Source organism: Marmota marmota, unplaced genomic scaffold (assembly GCF_001458135.2).
Source record: "Marmota marmota marmota unplaced genomic scaffold, marMar, whole genome shotgun sequence".
Classification (NCBI taxonomy): domain Eukaryota; kingdom Metazoa; phylum Chordata; class Mammalia; order Rodentia; family Sciuridae; genus Marmota; species Marmota marmota.
In genome coordinates this window covers 2,523,196-2,543,851 of record NW_026000001.1, presented here as the reverse complement: position 1 = coordinate 2,543,851, position 20,656 = coordinate 2,523,196, and the positions used below count along the sequence as shown (strand labels likewise).

The following is a 20,656-nucleotide window of genomic DNA, read 5'->3' as shown; positions in this document are numbered from 1 at the left end:
AGGTGTGACTTCCTGTCCACAGCGGATCACAGGTTGGCGGGTCGGCGTGAGCGCCGTCCTGGTTAGAGCTGTTACGGAGGCGTCTCTCAGGCGGTCACAGGCATCCCGTGGGATGTGAAAGTCCATCCCTCCAGCCGCCCCTCCCTGAGCCGGCATCTTTGTGTACATAGTGGGCAGTGCCTCGTGGCTGTACTGGGGGCACTGACCGGTCACTGAATGCGTCTGCAGTCCACTGAATGAGCAGGAAGAGAGGATTCTGAAGGTCTCAGCGGGAAGAATAGATGTTTAGGTGATGGGACTGCCCCTTACCTTGACCCGGTCAGTACACGTGTATCACACGCCAAGAGGCACCCAGAAACCTGTGCAGGTATGATGTGTCAGCTAAGAACAAAATAAAACCAGCAGAATAAGAAGGACGAAGCAGCTTGGTTTCTCTGCCCCCGACTGTGGTCTGTGGAGGGTGCTCCCTGCGGTGGCCTGAGCCAGACCAACAGTCCCAAAGCCACCTACTTCCACCCCAAGCCAAGCCCCCCTGCCAGCTCGCCCAGCTGTCCTGCCCGGGAACTCCTCCCCGGAACCCCCTGTGGTTGTCAGGACAAGCCTTCTCCACCCACGGCCAGGGTGGCACGCGGTGGCCTCAGGGGGGAGTTGGGGCCGGGGACACTCACATAACCGGGAGAGAAGAGGCCAAGGGAAAAGACTTTGTACCTTAGGGCAGCAGGAGACGGGGGCTCTCCCTTGCCGGGTTGGTCCCCCTCAGAGTGCGGAGAGCAGCAAGGGCCACAGTTGCCACAAGGGACTAGAGAGCCCTGGGAGGGAGCGGGAAAGGCTGGGGACTCCCCGGAGGAGGCAGGGGCTGCCCAGGCCTGAAGGACCAGGACACCCTGGACAGGGAGGACCCCAGGCCAGGGGACCAGTGTACCTGAGAGCCCCCACCCAGGGGTGTCTGATGCCACGTCTCCACCACATGCAGCACCCACGGCCCCCCACTTCCTGCTGTGAGTCCCTGGATGGCCATCTTGGAGGTCTGTCTGTCCTTCAAGCTGAACGGAGGGGCAGGTCTGGGCAGGAACCTAACCCGGGCATCGGCGCCTCGCCAGGGGCAGGTCTGCCCTTCCCTGGGCATCCTGGGGGCCCCTTTCCTCCTGTTCCGGTGTGTTTGGTTATTAAGGGACCAAGAGGAAGTGCAGAGGGAGAAGGCCGAATCTCGAAATCTAAAGAGGTTCCTCTTTGAGATGGAGAGCAGATGGGAACCCAAAGCAATCCATTCGTAAGGCCAGAGTCCACCTGCAGAGTAGGTCCACAGACCCTCGGGGGTCAGTGGCACCATTAGCTGAGGAGTCCTCCCGCGAACAGACGGGGAACCTTAGGTTGAAGACTACCTGAAGCCCTGACCCTCTGCGGCAGCCAGGCGTCCGCAGACAGCCGGCCACGGGGTGGCGCAGGCCAAAGACGGCTTGGGACCAGTCACCGTCCAGGAGAATCCAACCACCCCACTGCCCCATCTGGGAAAAAGCAAAAAGCTCGATACAGGTTTCCCCTAATCTGAGACAGTCCCACGATGTCTAGGACATCACCAGAAATGAAACTCGGGAAGGCACGAAACATTTTTAAAAGCACAAAACAAATTTTGACCAACCATGCTTCTGAAAATCGAATTACAGGACGAGGGCCAGGGCTCAGCGGGAGAGCCCTGCCCAGCACATGTGAGGCCCCGGGTTCCGTCTCAGCGCCACATGAAACAGATGAATAAATAGAGGCACTGTGTCCATCCACAACTAAAACAGATTTTTAAATTAAAGTACAATTCAGTTCTCTCTGTGAAAAATGATCAAAACTGTTGACACATGGGAAGGCTTTCAAAAGTATGAAGCTAAAATGGAAGAAAAAAATCATAGGTCATTTCTTTTCTTTTCTTTCCATCCTGGGGAGGGAACCCAGGGCCTTGTGCTCGGCAACTGTCACCACCCCCGTCAGGCCACAGATGATTTCCTGTGTGTTGCATTATTTGTGACATTCGTCAGGTTTTAAAAATTGGTCATTTGTTGGGGTTTCTTGTCATGTCCTAAATAACTATTTGCCGCAGTCTGGCTGGGCACAAATGCCGCAATCTGGCTGGGCACACAATCACGAGCCACCACACAGCTTGTAGATTCAAACAGCAACTCTTTATTCCCGAACTCACACCAGCCGTCTACAATCACGTTCTGGGGAAATCCACGTTCTCTGCCCGAATCCACGTTCTCTGCCCAAATCCACCTCCACTGGGCTTCTATCTCCAAAATATACTGTCTGAATCCCGTGAGAACTCAAGGGGAACTCAGGCAGCAGGATACGCCCTATTCCCAGCAGGAATAATCTTAAACCTTAAACCTGGAAACTAAACCGGGAACGCCCTAATCCGCCTTGGTCCTTGAGCAAGGTCACCTACATGCAATGTCACTGCAACATGGGGTACGCTGGCAAGGAAATTGTCATACCTACTTGGCTAATGGCTCCCAGCAAATATTCACTGTCGTACCTAATTTTTTTTTTTGTACCAAGATTGAATCCCGGGTGCTTAACCACTGAGCCTCACCCCAGCTATTCCAGCTATTTGTATTTTTTTTTTTTAATTTTGAGACAGGGTCTCCCTAAGTTGCTGAGGCTGGCCTTGAACCTGCAATCCTCCTGCCTCAGCCTCCAGAGCCACTGGGATGACAGGTGTGCGCCACTGTACCTGGCTGCCCCTGCCTGTTGATCAAGAAGCCTTGGGTCCACCAACTTTGTCCCTGGGTGGAAAGTGGAGGAACGCAATTCAATGATCAGCAGGACCCATGGGTCAGCCAAGGACAGCTGGGCAGTGGGGCTGCTGCAATAGATGCCCACGGAGGAGGAGGCTGTGGAGGCCGTGCCCACAGGCCACAGGCTGCTTCCAACAGCACTGGGTGCGGAAGCCGACAGCAGACAAGTCAACCTCTAGTCTCCTGTTTTGAGATCTGGGCCTTTGCTGTTTGGTTGTTGTTGTTGTTTTCTAGCCCGGAGGCTGATTTGGAGGAACATTAAACAACCCTCACGTGCTCTTCTGTAATCCCTGAACTGAACGTCTGTGGGGGCCTGGCTGAGCGCAAGGGTAGTGCACTGCAGGATGGCGATGAAGCCCCATTGGATTCTCAGCCTGGTGGGTTTGTTATTCCTTCAACAAACCTGTCTGAGCACTTAGGGAGAGAAAGGCCTCACCCCCAGAGACCACGCATCTGTCCTTGCAGAAAGAGGGAATAGAAAGTTCTCCCCCGGCCCACCCTCACCTCAGGCTTCCGCCTCTGGAACCCAAGAGCACAAATGCCTGCCAGAGGCGTCCTGGCCACTTCTGACCTGCAGAATCTCTCTCCAGAGGGTTCCAGGCACCAGCAGAACAGCCCCTCCCCAACGTGCTTCTGATGAATGTCGTCTTTTTATTTTTTCTTTAAGTCAGACAGGCTTGGTCAGGACCCAAACATCCACAGGTTATTGTCATTTGGGGAACTGCAAGTGTAGATGCTCTGGGCACAAGCAAAGGATAATGAAGTCAAACTGGATAAAAGGGACGAGGAACTCACTGGTTCTAGTAACTAAAATCTTCAAACATGGCTTCAGGCATGGGTGGATCCAGGTGATCAGACAGTGCTATCAGGAATATTTCTTTCCTGAAGCTCCGATCTCCCTCTGGACTTGATGCTCAGGCAGGTACTCATCCTCCGATGGCTAATGGGTTCCTACGGCTCAGGTTTCATTTCACCAGAAGAGGGTGGCACCTCCTTTTCCTAAGTTTGTACCTTAAAACTCTTGGGATTGACTGTTGCTGGACAAATTGGACCGGGGTCCTCTTGGACTAGGCTCCTGTACTTTTCCCCAGGTGATCATGGAGCTGAACACACGTCTCTGGAGCCAGCTTCGCAATCGACCCCACACACACACCAAGAATCACCTGGGGCTCATCTCTGCAGCGAGTGGCCCTGGACCTTGGCAGGCCAGGCTTGGGGCTTGGCTGGCCACCAGCTCCCTTGAACGCGTGATCGCTGGTAGCATGTGCACGTTCCACCAACGCCCACCCGGATCAAAGCCCAGTCCCTGGGGAGGAAGCGGGTCTTAAATCAGCACAGGGCCTTGGCGCTCCTCCCCCTGCCCAGGACGCCCACTGCAGGCAGGATCCTGGGGTGAGGCGCTGTGGGAACTGGCTGAATCTAGCCTCCGGGCAATCACCAACCCAGTATACTGCCCACAGGTGACGGTGGGGACCGTCGAAGGACGATTGATAGCCAAGAAAATCAGGATGTCACAGGGAACTATCAACACAAGGTGGAAGAACACCCCCTGTTTACTAAAGTGGGGTGATGGGTCACAGCTGTCCTTCATTCCAAACCTGCCGTAGCTTGGAAGCCACGTGGGGCCACCTCCCTGTGTGCGGGGTTGTGTTGTTCCATGTGGGTGCAGCTTAAAAAACGAGCCTTCTGTGTTTAGGAACGGTGCACTCTACTCAGCCTCGATTTCCATGTCTCCACTAAAATCTCACCCGCCCTTCCCTCCTACCCCCAAGTCCCAGTGAGGGCACAGGTGGCTCTCATGGGGGACACCGTCCAGCTCCTCAGGCAGAAAGTGTGCACCTAGGGACCCTCCCAGGTCAGCAGGGGACTCACGGCTCCCGGTGGGATCCAGGTCACTTGACCCTCAGCTCCTGGAATTGCAGGGCGGGGCGGAAGGGCCCCTCCGGAGCTTTCTCCTTCCACCTTGGAGACAGGCTTGTTCCTAGGGACCTTAACTGGGGTGCCCCAGACGCTCTGACATCCTGATCTTTCCCCTATTGCTCCGAGGCTCTGCAGGTGAGCCGTGTCCCTGTGATGGAAGTCACTTGATGGACTGAGAGGCCCGGGCCCCTGCCCTCTTCCAGCGTGGACTCTCGTGGCGGCTCCGCGGGCTCCTCCGGGTCTTCAGTCTTGGACAGGCTGCAGTGTTGGTCCAGCTCGTTCTGAGGCTCCAGCTTCTTGGACAGAGCGGCTACTAGTTCCTCCAGCTCAGCAGGCTGCAGAGGGCCATGGTGGACTGTCCAGCCTCTGACCCCGCGAGCCAGGCTAACGCTTCCCCTTTTGAATCACACGTGCACGTTCTCCTCTAGAGAACCCCGATCCCCCCACACTCCTGTTAAAAAAGTCCTGACCCCCAGAACCTCAGAGTTAGCATGTGGAGTTAGGATAAAGAGGGGATCCCATTAAAGGGTTCCTAGGGGGGGCCCTAATCCAGTCTGACCAGGGTCCCATCGGAAGAAGAGATCAGGACACAAATGCACACAAGACGACCCTGTGAGGACATAGGGAGAAGAAAGAGACGCCGTCGGCCATCGAGGAGCCAGGCTTGGGGGTGGCCTGGGGCTCAATGTCCTTCTCTGTGGCCTGCATCTTAAAAGATGTTGTCGGCTGCTATGTATGGCACTGTGGCCTGTCGTTGAGGACACAGCCAACTTCTATTTGTTCAAAGAAAAGAAAGCTAAATTGAAAGAGCAGAATATTTTTTTTCATCTGCTTTAATGGAACAGAGATGGAAAACATTGATTAATGGAAAATGGCCCAAAAAAGCTGATTCTGGGTGATTTCTGTTCCCTTCCTAGTGTTGCTCTTCATCAGCACAAGAGTGGACAGCGCCATCCCCCACCCGCGGGGTCCCCTGGGAGATGGTGTATCTTGGAAGCCAACAGAGGGCATGATCCCCAGCTGCCTCCATCCTCCATCTCCGGGGGACCCAGGGGTGAAGCCTCGAGGAACTGTTTCCTCCGCCCAGCTGCACGCTGGACACTGGCCTTCTGCAGCCCGTCACGTTGACCCCAGAGCCAAGGAGGTCACCAGCAGCTTGGCGGAGCTCCCGCGGGCTGTGCCGCGCCCAGGGCTCCCTGGTGGCCGTCTTGCAGCTCTCCGTCCTCTGGGTTGGAGTCTGGACCAGTGAAGTCCAGCAGGCGGTGGGACAGGCCCTGCACTTTGGGGCCCGGCTCCCCTGAGCCTCCTGAGGCCTCCATCTCTACTCGGGAGGCTCTGAAGAGCTCCCCTCAACTATTGGTCTCCCTGGGCTTCGCTCCGGCTATGGTCTGAACATCCACGGCAAAGCCCACGCTGACCGCTGACCCCCCTGAGAGGGGTTAGGGTGGAGGGAACGCAGCCCACCAGCGGGTGGAGGCAGGGCCTTGGGAGGTGGTGAGGTGCATGGGGCCATAAGAGCAGGTCCCTGATCCCATGGACCGTGGCTTTGGCAGAGGAGGAGAGAGCTGAGCTGGGACGTCCTGTGGGATGCCCTGCACCACCAGGGCCTCTGCAGAGTCCCCACCAGCAAGAAGGCTCTCGGCAGCTCTGGCTGCCTGATCTCGACCTTCCCAGTTTGCAGAACCGTGAGCTAAATAAACCTTCATTCCTTACAAATCACCCAGACTCTGGTATTCAGTTTTAGCAACGGAAAACAAAGAGTTGTTTACATTGCTAATCTTCTCTTCAGCTGTATCTGATCTGCTCCTGAGCCACCTACTAAAGTTCTATTTTTAAATTTCAGTTAGAGTTCTAGTTTCTAGGTGTTCTATTTGGTCTTTTAATAAAACTCCTTGTTCTTTGCTTGTATTTTTTTTTTTACTAACCCTCTATTTTATTTCTTTTTTAAAAACATTGTAATTGTTTTAGTCGTAATGGACACGATATCTCTATTTTACTTATTGAATGTGGTGTGGTGGTGAGAACGGAACCCAGAGCCTCACCCAGGCAGGGCAAGTGCTACACCACCGAGCCACAACGGCAGCCCTCTCTTTTATTGCTTGAAAAGTAGAAAACATTTCTCTTTGGTGGCCATTTCAGGAACTCTGTGAGCCACTGTGGGGGACTCTGTGAACTCTGTGGGGGACAGAGCGGAAGCCCGGGGACCCGGGGAGCGTGTTTCTGTGGGTCTGACCTCTGGCTCACCTCCCAGATCTTTGGGTCCTGGGGGATTTCTTGTCACCAGCCATCTCTCTTGCCTGAACCTGTGTCTGTGGAGAATTCTTTGAGGACTGTGGTGTCAGGAGTGGGCGTCAGTCCAGACCCACTACACGCTGACCTCACATTTAGAGGGGGACAGTGGGATTGGGCTGTGTCTGGGGACAGTTCCTAGGAGTAAATCCTGAGGGAGACATTGTCCCACCATTTCCCCAAAGTCAGAGGTGGACGGCCACTTGCCTGTGTGTCGAGACCCCCCCCCACCCCACCCCCCGCCAGCACCGCTGTCTGTTCTAGGGCTGGGCAGTGCTTGGCCTCCAGTTAGCCTGGGTGACTCACCTGTAAGACCATGGAGAGGCCAGCAGCCTCCAGTCAGCGCTGCTCCAGGGCTGCAGGAGGGCAGTGTGCGGCAGGGACGAGGACACCGCTCCCTGGCGCTCTCACTGCAAGGCCCTGCGCCTGCTGAGAATCACCGGCTCCTTGGCCCTCGGGGTAACGACTGTTCCACGTTGCAGAGGGGAAACTGGCGGGACCAGAGGGGGCCCCTCTGCTCAACGGACCCTCTTCTGTGACCACCAGCAACCAGGACCAGCATGCAGGGCCCTGCTCCAGGAGCGTCCCCTGCCGGGGCAGGTCCCCCAGGAGGCCACCTGTGCCCAGCACCCACGCCCACCCCAGGCTCCCACACACCACCTGTCAGCAGCCAGCAAGCCTCGTCCTCCCCTGCACGAGCCTCTACAGAGGCCTCCTCCCTTTCCTCCTGCCCATCTCAGTGGAAGCTCACCAGGAGGCCAGGGGGCAGGGGAGGCATTAGGCGGCTCATGGCACCAGGGCCAAAGCCCCCCAGTGGTGGAGTCTACAGCGTCACTGAGGGGCAGGGCTGGGACTTGCCATGTCCCCACCCCAGGCCAGAGCTTCCAGGTCAGCCCCAGGGGACATTCCAACCCCAGCTGCCCCAATATTGCTCCGCTCTCCGTCCCCTCCACCAGGCCAGGGACTCAGCTTCAGGCGAAGCCAGGCAATGGCAGGGCCCGCCCAGTCCTCTCTGGCTTCTGAGCCCCCGACCCGCCATGGCGCTGTAGCCGAGGCCCCCTGGTGGCCTTCCTGGCGCTCCCTTGCTGGGGAGGCCCTGGCTGGCCACCCCCCCCCCGCCGATCAGGGAGGCCAGCAGGGCTCTCACGAGGTCCCAAGGGCGGGCACACAATCGGGAGGGAAGTCAGGAGGGGCTCCACCTTCTCCAGCCTAGCTCGGGGTCCACCTCCCACCCAGGAGGACCGAGGCCACCCAAGGCCTTGTGCACAGCGCTCACGGTGTGCTGCTTACAACAGCCAGGACAACCCGCACGACCGTCCAGGGAGGCACGGAAAACACGCGGTGGTCTATCAAGCCTTGGAGTACCACGTGGCCATAAAAAGGGAAGAGGTTCTGAACTTGCGCCCAAGCACTGGTGGTCACAGATGAGGGTCCGTTGAGCAGAGGGGCTCCCTCTGGTCCCCCCAGTTTCCCCTCTGTGCACTGGGGTGGCACTGACAGCTCCCAGGGAAGGACGCTGCGGGGCAGGAAGCACAGGGTGAGGCCCACCCACACCCACCAAGGAGCCTGGGGTTCTCTCCTCACCTCTGCCTGCCTCCGCGTCCCCGCCCTGAGCCCCAGGAGCTGGTGTGCCACAGCTGGTCTCCGGTCTCTGTAGACGCCTCAAGGTCACCCTCAGTCACACGACAGCGGCGGCCCACGTGGGCTTCGTCCAGTCGGGGGATTCCCAGGCTGGAGCCCCTCTCTTTTTACACCCTCCCTTCCTGGAAGAAGCTTCAGGAAACCCAGCTCCTGCTGCGTGCTGCGGGGCGAGCCTCATGGCCCTTGCTAGTGGTCAGAGCTGGTGGCCAGGGACCCTGCCCATAGTGGGCAGTCCCTGTCCCCTGGGCAGCTTTCTTGGGGAGGTCAGGCCAGGTGAGGCATCAGCCTCTGGGGCATGTCGCCCCCACCCTGTGGGGCCAGGAGTGAGAGCACGGGCCTCCTCTGAGGTCCAACGGTGCGAAGGACAGCAGAGCAGGCCAGGCCTAGCCAGGGGCAGCCCTCCAACACGGATCCTCCAAGAGAGGACCAGGCCTGCAGGCCAGGCCACAGGACCTCCGAGTCCCGGAGCAGAGGGCCGAGGCCCATGGCCACCCCCCTCCTGCTCTGGCCTGTTTTGCATCTGTGAGACGGGAACAGAGACCCCGGGCGGAGGGCTGTTGGGGGTGGGCCTCAAGCTGTGAGTGTGGCCCCTCCTCCCTGGACCCTTCCTCCCCGGGACAGAGGCAGCCCAGACCCCAGGCCCAGGCTGTGGGAAGGAGGCCGAGAGGCCAGCCTGCAGGCCCAGCCGCGTTTTCCCTCTGGTGGGTCCAGGCCGGAGGGACCTGCGGCTGTTCTTGAGGGGTAGGAGCAGCTGGGGCAAAGTGGGGTCCCCCAGTCAGGAGGGAGCCAGGGCCACTCTCTCAGTGCCTGGTCCCTAAAGCTGCCTTAGAGAGTGGGCAGGACAGGAGGGACCCAACGGTGCTGCGACCCCAGCTCTCTCCCCCGGGGCTGTCACAGGAAACCTCCTGCTACACGCATTGCCATCCCGGGACATACAGGCCGAGAAGCCCTCCTGGGGTGCTGGGGCTGACGGGCCTCCGGTGTCCCATGTCCCCACCCTGATGACCACGTGCAGCTCCAAACGCGGAGGGGCCTGGAGGAGACCAGGGCAGGGCCAGAGGCAGTCAGGACTCGGCACCCTCCTCCCAGGAAGCGGGCGCTGGGACGGGTGGTGCTGGCATCCAGTGAGGGAGGCCCCTGGGGTGGCCGGGGGCAGGAGGAGCTGGGTGGCACCAGCCGGAAGGGCGCCCTGCACGGGGCTCTGCAGGCCAGCCTGGGCCCTTGCTGTTGGCCAAGCTGTCCTGATGCCGCCACGTCCCTCCCCAGGCTGAGAGGCCAGATTCCCCGAGGGTCCTGGCTGCACCCTTGAAGGCAGCCAGGTGGGCGGGCGGCAGCGGCCTCCTCCTGCAGGGGGCCAAGGCTATCTGGCTTCTGGTTTCCGTCTGCACCCTCTCTCAGGAAGGGCTCCGTGTCCCACGCCCCCTGGGAGTCCCCAGGCCGAGAGGTGACTGGGTCAGGCTGCATCCCCACCCCACGCAGGCCTGTGCAGAGGGGCCGGGGACCAGCCAGCTCAGTGGAACCGACTCATCGGTGACACACAGCAGGTGGGGGCCTGCAGCAAGTGACCCAGTGGGTTCCATCGCTGGTACAGAGAAGCAGCCTTGGCCTGGGCTCGGCCATCCTCGCGGCCAGGAAGGGAAAGGCCGGGCCACCCTGGGGTCCCGGCTCACAACCTGAATTAGGGGTGCAGAGGGACCTGGGGTGCACTGACAGCTCCCGGGAGAGGAGAGGGGTCTGGCCAGAGGAGAGGCCAGAGGGCCTGGGCCAGGCCAAGGAGGGGCTGGGCGTGTGGGAAAACCCAGCAGCTGTGCAGAGGCTCCTCGGGGAGGGGCCCGTTGAGCAGGAGGAGGAAGGGGCGGCTCAGAACAGGGCAGTGGCCCAGGCCAGAGGCCTTGACCCTCATCCCCAGAGAGGGCCGCTGGGTTGGGGCAGATGAGAAACTGCACCCTCGGTCACTAAATACGTCAGCCTCTGAGGGGGGCAATTGTGCCCGAAGCCCCCATCCCGACCTTCACCAAGGGACGCAGCAGTGTGCAGGGCTGGGATCGCCGGCAGAGCAGGAGCCCTGCACTGCCCGCCCGGCCAGGACCTCACTTCTCTCTCCTTCCCCGGGATGGCGGACGTCCTGCTCCCACCTGGCCCAGGGGCGGCCCCGCCCTGGCCATTTTTACCTGTGTGGGGCGTAGTGGGCAGTGGTCAGCTGGTGTGGCTGCTGGGCTTCTGCATGCAGAGGAGCACTGAGCATCCAGGTCCTCAACCTGGCGGTGGCCGACCCCCTCCTCCTCTGCAGTCACCCTGATAACGCCAGACGCCAGCCCGGTGGGGGCCTGCCCCCCACCCCCGGACAGTGAGAAGCACTTTGCCCACACGGAGAGTCCGCTGGTGGCCCTCGGGGCCTGGCGCTGTCTCTGCATCCTCTTCCCTGCCCACCCGGTACCACCAGCTGACATGGGTCCTGGTGTGCACCAGACCCTGGCCGCTGTCCCTCCTGCTGACCACGCTGGCCTTGTGCTTCCACAAGGAGCCCTGGAACCTCCCTGCAGCAGGGCTCTACCATGGACACCACCTTCCGGACCTCATGCTGGTGGCCTTCACACCCACCATGACCCTGTCTAGCGTGGTCCTCTAGGTCCAGTGGCCCACGCGACTGTCCACAGTCATCCTGCCATCCCCCGTGTTCCTGTCTGTCCCTCTCCCTGGGCATCTCCAGGCTTGTCCTCCACAGGGTGGACCCACCCCAGTGGACACAGCCTCTACTCAGCAACTCCAGACACCCGGCCTGGGCCCTGGACAGCAGCAGGCCCGCCGTCCACTTCCTCAGGGCACTCGGGGCAGGCAGAGGCTAGGGGAGCCCTGGTGCTGAGCTTGGCCGAGCCCTTCAGGAGGTGCCTGCACTGGAGGAAGGGAGTCAGCCTCCTTGGGCCTCAACGAGGGGGTTGGTGAGCAGCACCCGACACTCTGGCCCTGAGACGCCGCCCTCTCCTGCTCTGAGGCCTCAGCCCGCGGCTCCCTGCCTTTCCTCTCGGAGCATCCAGTGGTCACTTCACTGGCCAATAGTGTGGCTGGGCGTGGGGGTGAAGGAGGGCGAGACCTGGTGAGGGTGCACGAGGTACTGGGGTGGTTTCAAGTCTTAGCAGCCAGGTGGGCATGGGGACGCACACCTGTCATCCCAGCACCTCGGAGGCTGAGGCAGGAGGACTGCAAGGTCAAGGGCAGCCTCGGCCACTTGGAGAGACCCTGACTCCAACTAAAGTAAGAAGGGCCGGGGCTGAAGCCCAGAGTGGGCTCCTGGGATCAGTCTCAACGGCCAGGAGGTGGGTGCCAAGCACCGGAGGCAGCTGTCCGAGCCCGGCACTGGCCCCGTACCAGGCGCCACCCCTGAGCCTGCTAGAGCATGAGAGGGGTCCTGGGCTCTGGGGGAGGGGGCCCCTGGGGAAAGGGCTGGTCACAACCAGTGCAGAGACAGTTCCATATGCTGGGTATGTCACACTGAGTCCAGCACAGTGACCAGCTGAGAGCTGGCAATGTGGCTCCACCATCTGGGCCACACAGATGGCCTGCACAGGGCACAGCGGGGCTGGGAGGGGCGGGGGCCAGGCAGTGAGCAGGCCGCACTGGCCTCTTCTCCTGGCTGAGTGGCGGCCGAGGGAGGCAGGGCGAGGTCTGGTGGCCTGGAGGGGAGAGCACCAGGCCACGGGGTCCGTCAGGACCAGGCAGGGCTGCACTGGCCCTCTCCACCCAGATGCAGGCCAGGAATGTGTGGCTGGGTGTGCCCTCAGTGACCACCGCCACACTGGGTCAGTGTCCCCAGGAGACACTCCCTAACCTTAGGGGGTAGCCAGCTCCCGGCACAGACCACACATACAGCAGGCATTTAATATGTGCTTGATGATGTAAGAGTAGCACTCCCTGGTGCGGGGCCCGATGGCTCACCGTGCCCTGTGCATGCAGGGTGACTTTGTTCCTCCTGCTGTGGGGACCCCTTTCTGCCTTGACTCCTGTGCATCTCTGAGCCTGGTCTCCTCACCCTCCTCCCGCCACTCCCTCCCTCCACCACACCTCAGGGCCTTTGCACTTGCTGTTCCGCCCAGAATGCTCCTTCCCCAGCATGCACAGCCCTGCCCTCACCCGCTCAGGTCACGGCTCAGATGCTACCTCCTCAGAGGCCTTTCCTGCCCACCGTCCAAGAGACAGGTGGTGTGCGCACACACACGCACGCGCGTGCGCACACACACACACACACACACGCGCACAGATGTGCCCTCCTGGGCCCTCCCACTTGCTTCAATCCCAGGGTATCACTGATACATGCTCCTGTGTTCACCACCAGGGCAGGGACCACACCTGTACTGGTCACTGCGGGGCCTGGTCTGGGCAAATGACCAGCAAAGAGGGCTCAGGACAGTTTGCAGAACACAGACGCGGCAGGCAGTCCCTGAGGCCAAGGTCTGGGAGGGCGGAGCAGCCCTGCAGGGACTCCGTGGAGCTCTGTGTGCACACGCGCGTGAAGACGAAGGACGGTCTGCCTGTGTGCGTGCTGCCCACCGCCCTCCTCGGCCAGCACTGGCCTTCAGTCTCCAGCTGTTGAGGGATTCTGAGGCCCCCCCGCCCCGACTCCCTGGCGCTATTCAACCTGGCCTAAGACTGACGACAAAGAACACGATCCATTAGAAACAACCCGTCTTCTGGCATGAGAAAGAAGGTCCCCTCACGCTGCCACTCTGCTTTACTTGTCTGGAGACGATGTCATTAGGACGCACAAATGCAGCTGTGTCTTCTGGAGGAGCGGGAGCTTTGGCGGCAGGTCCAGGACCTCCCCTCATTAGCCCTGTGTCCACCTCGCCCGACTGGCTCCACCTGCCCGCTCCCTCGGTTGGCGCTTGCCGGTGCCTCCTCTGGCTGCCTTGACTCCCGGCTGTTCCGCACCCTCGCCTGGGAGTGGGTCCCTGGTAAACGTTCCACCTCGGGCTGAGCTGTGACCTGCGGTAAGCAAGTGCCCACTGCCCGGGCCACCCAGAGTCAGCCATGGGTTGCACAGGTGCAGTGGGAGGGGCCACGGCCCCTGGGGGAAGGTCTGACTCGGGATTGTGCCCCCTACGCAATCCTGTCCCCCTTGCCATGTGGGTAACGTATCTACAGGTCTCAGGGATGGACGTGGACGTCACTGGGGGACACTGTCCTGTCTATCACATGGGAAATGGCCTGCCCAGGAGATGAGACCTACAGACAGTGGTGTGCAGGGCTTTCCCAAGGAGACTCCTGTCCCTCGCAGTAAGGGGACAGGGAAGCCCCTGGCGACTCACCCACCCACACCAGGGCTTTGCCAGCTCTCAGGGCCGCGCCCGTGAGAGTAGGAAGCCAAGCATTTCCAGATATGCAGAGGGAAGAGTGTGCAGAGGAGCCGGCCGCAGTTCCGGGCAGAGACTGGTCCCAACCAGAGCCACTCCGCCAGTCCCAGCACCACCCACGGGGTGGGTAAAGAGAAGGTCACCCTTCGCCTTCCACTTGCTCCTGAGTGCGGGGGCCGCCCACCCAGGAGCTGAGCACCCTCCCAGCTGTGAGCAAGGGGTGCTGGTCGGGCAGCGCAGGCCACACGCTGTGTAAAGCAGGGGGCCTCCAACTTCACTCAGCAAGGAAGCTTGCTCTGGCCCTGGACTTGGGCGTCCCCCAGTGGGGTTGGACGACCCTCTTGAGCCCTATCCCCTGCCTACTTGGTGAAGAACATTCCATCGAGACTCCTTCGCGTGTCCCCGTATAAAAATGAAGAGATTCCGGGGGCTTCTGCCCCAGCACATGGAGGCTGGCCTTAAGGCCTCAAAGCGTCCACCCTCGACATGAAGACTACTTCTGCGTCTTCGCCTCTTCCCTGTTTTTCGTGGTTTAACGCTGCAGCCAGCTCTTCTGAACCCAGTTCATCTCGCCAGCGTGGTCGACAGCGAGACTGATGGCAAAAAGGCAGAGAGGTTTTTCAGTTTAGGAGATTGTCTGGGTGGGAAATCAGGACAGGACAAAGAAAACCCAGCAAATAAGAAAGATCAAGACACTTGTCCACTCTAGGAAAAACAAAGAGCTGTCCTCCATCCCAACTTGTCCACCCATGGGCTCACGGGGTAGGGTCACCTCAGAGAGTGGCTGGGAAAAGGTCGCAACAACAAAACACGTCTGAAGGAGCTGGCCTGAGGGCAGGTCCATCAACAGCCCTGTGCTCTGGCCCCTTCCGTGCTCTCTTCTGTCCTCTGGGCACTGGCTTTGGTCCACTGGCACGTTTACAGTCACAAAAGGCTGCAGGTTTCTAGATATCATGTGTCCCAATTGCATTGGACGTCAGGAAGCTTTAGAGAGGCCAGGGCCCCTAGAGCACCCCAAGTAACTCTCCCGTCAGAGAGAAGGAAGGACTTGGCCAGCTGGCCTCCTCTTATCTGTTCGTTGGACAGAACCAGGTTCCCAGCTCCCCCAGAACCAGCAGGGCTCCAGGGGACTGCGCTCGCCAAGACCGGCTCAGACCTCAGACCCTGTGCTGGAGACACTTGTGAGCCGGGCCGGGTCTCTGACCTGGTGGTGTCAGAAGCACAGACGGCACCACACGTTAGGGCCAGTGCAGCCAGAAAAACACACCCATCAGACAAACACGGCCACTGCCCGAGACGGCTGGCCAGCAGGAGGCTGCAGTGAGGACAAGGGGCTCCCACGGGTGGGACAGGCGTCCTGGCTTCTGCCCAGGCTCGGGGCCACGGCAGGTCCCCGGGGAGTCGGGCAGACGGCCAGCCTGACATCACGGGAAAACCCAGAGCTCTCCGTCCGCCTGCACTCTGGGGCCGCAGGCCTCCCGGGCAGCTTGTGCAGATCACGGTGACAGAACAGTCGTCATAAAGGACGCCCTAGGCAGCCCGTCCCTGAGCCAAGAGCCAGGAACATGCAGATCTTCCAGGTCCTCGATCCCCACAGTGGGGCAGGCGGAGATTCTGACTCGTGAACACGCCGTAGAGGACCCCTGCCCCTCGTCCGCCCTGACTCTTCCTGGTGACAACTGTCCCCTCAGACGCCTCCTTCACCTATCTTCCCCTCCTCTCTACCCACCCCCTCTCCTCCCACCATGAGCCCCAGGCCCGCCCCAGCCCATGGTCCCAGGACCCAGACGGGGAAGTGGAGGACCAGGCCCGCTGGCGTGGGGCCCTTGGGGACCGGGTGATGGGGCCGCAATTAGGAGGATGCGTGAAAGAAGCCAAGAGTCGGGGACAGCAGAAGGGAGGTCGCCAGGCTGGGGAGGGGTCGTTGTGGTCCAGGGGGACTGTGTCCTCCGGGAAGACGAGAAAGTGCCACCCGTGGATGGCGGTGACGGCTGCACAGCAGTGGGGACACGCACAGGCCCCGGAACTGTGCACTGAGAAGGGCGATTTACGTCACGTGCATTTTACTGCAATTTAAAAAAGTGATCTGAGGATGAAACCCCGGTGCTACCCGGGAAGCTCCCGGACGGTGGGTTAAGCCCAGGCTGGGGCTCACGAGGAGGGGAGGGGAGGGGCAGGGACAGCTGCAGGGTCCCCACCCAGCGCCACGCCCTCCTGGGACATCGGGAGCCTGACGTCCACGAGGACAGACGGAAGACAGACTTGGCAACTGCCCAGCTCCGGGGCGGGGGCTCCCTCCACAGAGAAGCCCGTGGACCCCGAGCCCCGGCACGTGCTCCTGCTGCCTCGGTAGGAGCGCGCCCAAGGCCAGCCCGGGGTTGGGGACGGAGGGACACGGGATGAAGAAGGTGGCAGCTGGTGACACACCAAGGACTCCCAAGAGGGGCGCAGAGGGCGCCTAGACTGGAGCTCAACAGAAGTTTCTCCAACCACAGGCAGAGGTCATGGATTTTAACCCAAAGAGAAGCCAGGTGTGGTGGCCGATGCCAAAATAGGCTGGGGAGCCCCTAGAAAGGAAGCAGAAGGCCCAGAGGCGGAGAGAGGAGGAAACGTGGGAAAAGTCAGCGTCTCCATCCAGAGGGGGACCGCGCCAGGGGACAGAGGTCGCCAGGAAGGCGGCCCAGGCTTCCCACGGGAGGAGGAGACCTGCGACAGGGGACACCTCTGCGCTGCCGCTGCCCATCAGCAGGAGCCGCACTGCGCGGGGCTCCTCTGGCCCCTGTGGGGGCGACTCTCATCCTAAAGACAGAAGTGACACTGCTGGCTAGGATGCGGGAGGGTAGCCTGTGCGTCCAGGACCTCAACAGTCCAAGCACAGTGGCCACCGCCCGGCCCCCACTCCTGGTGCCGATGCCACCAGGAGGACATGGGGCTGTGGGAGAGGCCCGGCCACAGGCACCTTCACAACAGCCCAGAAACGGAAAGAAACCGGTCCTTGGAGGGACAGATCAAAAAAACGAGGTCACACACACGAGGAAGATGGGTCAGCAGGAGGAACCCGGCGGCAGAGAAAGGGACACTGTGTGCCCCCCGCAGCTCTCACCGGAGGCGGAGGCAGGAGCGGAGGCTGGGTGAGGACCTCACGAGTGGGAGGACAAGGCTCTGGGCTCTGTGCCCTGGGAGAGCGACAGCTGGCGAACATCTACTGTGCCTTTCAAGACAGCTCCAAGGGAGGGCTGTGGCCATTCTCATTTCAAAGAAATAAGCCTTGAGGACTCGGGAATGTTCACCGCTGCGCATCGGACTCGAGCAGCGTCGTGAACACTGCCCCCAGCTCCCATCTTGCCCCCAGTGGATGTGGCCCCAGTGAAGAGGAAAACAGGCTGGGGTCACAGCTCAGGGGACAGCACATGCCCAGCCCTAGGCCCCGAGTTCTGTCCCCAGCACTGGAAGCCAGGTGTGGTGGCCCACGCCTGTTATACCAGCCCCTCGGGAGGCTGAGGCAGGAGGATCACAGGTCTGAGACCAGCCTCAGCAACTCAGAGAGACCCTTCTCAAAATAAATCAGAAAGGGCTGGGGATGTGCTCGGTGGTAAAGGGCCCCTGGGTTCAACCAAGGCACCAGGGGAAAACAGAAAAACCCTGGGTGCCACAAACTGGGGACCAAGCCCTGAGCCGAGGGGCAGAGCTGTAAGAGGGCCACTTGCAAACCTCGCCCTGGCTCCACGGTCCTCCCTTTTCCAGTCAGCGCAGGCGGGTGGCAGTGCCCGGAGCTTGGCAGCATTTCCAAGGAGCCCTCTGACGGGGTCTCTGTGAATGGCGGGAGGCTGGCACCGGGCCTGCCCTGGGGGTAGGTCAGGACAAAGGACAAGCTCAGGGGGAGCCTGGGGCGGGGGTCCTACAGGGAGGTCACATGGGGCACTGCATGGGAGCCCCGGGAGGAAGGAGGGGACCCGGTTCAGGATGCAGAGCGCAGAACACAGGCCTCAGATGAGGGTGCTGTGGAGGCCCCAAGGCCTGGCAGCACAGAAGAAGCCTTTGAGAGGGGCCAACCCCACTGTGGAAGTGACAGGGGACAGGAAAACACAGGCCCAAGTCCCCTCTGCCACCCCGGGCGCCCTCTGGAGGCACAGGAGTCCAAGGACATGGCGGCAGGGTCTTGGCCCAACTTCAGAGCGGGGCAGGGAACGCTGGGTCTGCGGCAGCCGGGCAGAGGCATAGGGCAGGTGAGGGGTGGGGGCGTGGGGAGCTGAGCAAGGCCAGGGCTGAGGGGCTGAGGGGCAGCAGAGCCCGGCACGGGTGGAAGGCACAGCAACGGGACCTGCAGACGGGAGGGGCTGACAGAAAGCCAGGCGCACGGGACACTCAGGACGGGGACAGGCAGCGGAGATGGCTGCAGACTTGGAAGGTGTGGTCCTGCGGCTGCCGTGACACAGGGGGCCCTGGAGGTGGAGGGCCACGGAGGACCCTTCCCACCACCCCCAGCTCCGAGTGGTTCTGCGCTCCTGGCTGTGGCCACGTCATCCTGATCTCTGCCTGCGACTTCCTCTCTGTGCCTCTGGTAAGGACACTTGTCACGGGCGCAGGGCCCACCCAGGCAGTGATCTCAAGATCCGTAAGTGCATCTGCCCAGGTGCTTTCCAAATAAGGTGGCCTCCACGGCATCAGAACACGGGCGGGTCTTTGGGGCACCATTCAGTCCACTCCCCAGGGCGCTCAGGCCCTCGGTTTGGACGTGGCGAGTGTGACGAATTAAGTATCTCCATGGGAACAGGTGCACGAAGTCACAGCTGACCACCGTCACCTTCACGTCATCAGCAAGGAGCTGGCACCTGGCTAGGCCCAGAGCCGGGAGCGAGGAGAGGCGCAGTCCAGAGCAGAGCCCCAGCAGGACGCACTGGACTCACTGGGGACCCCTCACTGGGCCGCAGGCAGCTCCGAGCAGCCATGGTCTCCGCAGGAGGCTGGGCCACTCTGGCCCCTCGGGCAGCTCTGGGCCCAAGGTGCCCTCTGTGTTGGTGCCCCCTGGAAGCAGGCCGCCAGCCTTTGAGTCCTGTGTGCCCCTGAGCTCTGTCCAACTCCCGAGCACTGGCCGCTTTGTGCCTGGAGTTGGGGAGGGTCATGCAGCCATGGCAAGGGCACAGCCTCCTCCCTGGGTGAGTCAGAGCCCCGCCCGTCCACCCGGTGCCCACCTCCAGACGGTTCCTGCCGCCTCTGCGGCTGACCAGGCCAGGACCCAGCAGCCTCCTCGTCCCAGCTGCCCTGCCTCGTCTGGGTCTGGCCCAGGGGTCCCTTTGGAGTGTGGCTACCGGCTCTGTACGGCTCCCAACGTGTCCCCGCAGGGGCCACCTCCACTGGGGGACCAGGGCCCATGGTGGAGCCTGTGGCATCAGGGGGACACACGGGCAGTGGGGCAATACTGAGGATCTGGACAGGGTGCTCGAATGCGACCCAATGGGGAAAGGACAGGCTGTTCAGCCAATGGTGCTGGACCCCCAACACTCGCATGCAAAGAAAAAGCAGCCACACACGGATGTGAGCTGGGATGGATGGCAGGCCCGGACGGCCGCGCTGACCCCACACAAGTCCACCAGAACGCGCGGCGAGCTCCAGAGCTCAGGCCCGGCCCAGAGGCACATTCCCGAGAACAGGGCTGGGAGGTGGGACAAATTGGACCCCACAGGATTAAAACCCTTTATGCTTCTAAAGATGGCGTCAAAGTACCAACACCCGCGAGGCAGAGGACAACGCCTGTGCCCGGGCACCGGATGGAGACTGTCACCCAGAATACAGGGGCGCCCCTCAGTGACGAGGCCGACTGCCCACCAGGAACAGGCACGGGGTGGAACGGGCTCCAGGTGACGCGGGGTCCTGGTTCGGACCTCTTCCGTGAAGTATGCACTCACGTGGCTGCCAAAGGGGGGGGTGAAAGACGGAATGGACGCTCCGTGACAAGTGTCCTTACCAGAGGCACAGAGAGGAAGTCACCTGAGGAGATGCAGGATGTGGGGGCACTTGGGAGACGCCCGACACCGTCCGTCTTTAAGGAAAGGCAAGTTCAAACTCCGGCTCCCCTGTCCGCCCAGCGGCCTCCCTGCTTGGCCGGCAGGAGAGGAAGATGGCCCTGCCACTCCACAGAGCCCCACAGCTTCCTGGACAGAGTCATCCTGGACATGGAGACACCCCATCTAGGGCCCAGCTAAGAAAAACAGAAAGGGACCCGTTCACACCAGCACGGGGAGGCGGATGCTCACGGTGGCCTGGGTCCCCCACGGGCAGCAGACCGCAGCCTGCCCACACGGCAGAACGCCCCTGACCACGACACAAGCACCATGCGCCAGCCACGGCCGAACTGCAGGCACAGCCCCGAGTAGAGCACGAGGCCGAGGACGAAGGCCAGCGAGGCCCCAGGAACCCCCAGGGGACGGGCTGATGGGCGCAGGTGACGGACTCCGCCTCACTGTCCTCAGGAGGGTGGGGACTGGGCTCAATGAGCTGCGTGACCAGGGACTCCCAGGGACTCCCAGGAGCCCCGAGAGCCGGGCTGCGGTTCCGCCGAGAGGCCCGCACTGCTGGACGAGGCAGGCGGCCAAGGCAGGGAAGCAGGCCTGGACAGCGCGTCCACGCTGGGAGCCGGCCACACGGCTGCCCGCCAGGAGAGGGCCGCTGCCCTGC

General features: G+C 61.3%; 1 long non-coding RNA gene across 2 annotated transcripts in view; it reads right to left on the bottom strand.

Moving 5' to 3' along the window:
* The window catches only part of LOC107156927, a 5,057-nt gene extending 3,012 nt beyond the window's left edge, over positions 1–2,045 (bottom strand). Inside the window, exons 1-3 of one of the 2 annotated variants that reach the window (XR_007349310.1) lie at positions 923–2,045; positions 709–809; positions 310–381 (exon numbers count right to left, since the gene is read on the bottom strand). This is a non-coding gene — a long non-coding RNA (uncharacterized LOC107156927). Of the gene's footprint in view, positions 1–309; positions 382–708 lie in introns of both variants that reach the window. The other variant, XR_001505413.2, reaches the window with a different exon arrangement.
* Positions 2,046–20,656: the final 18,611 nt, after the last annotated feature.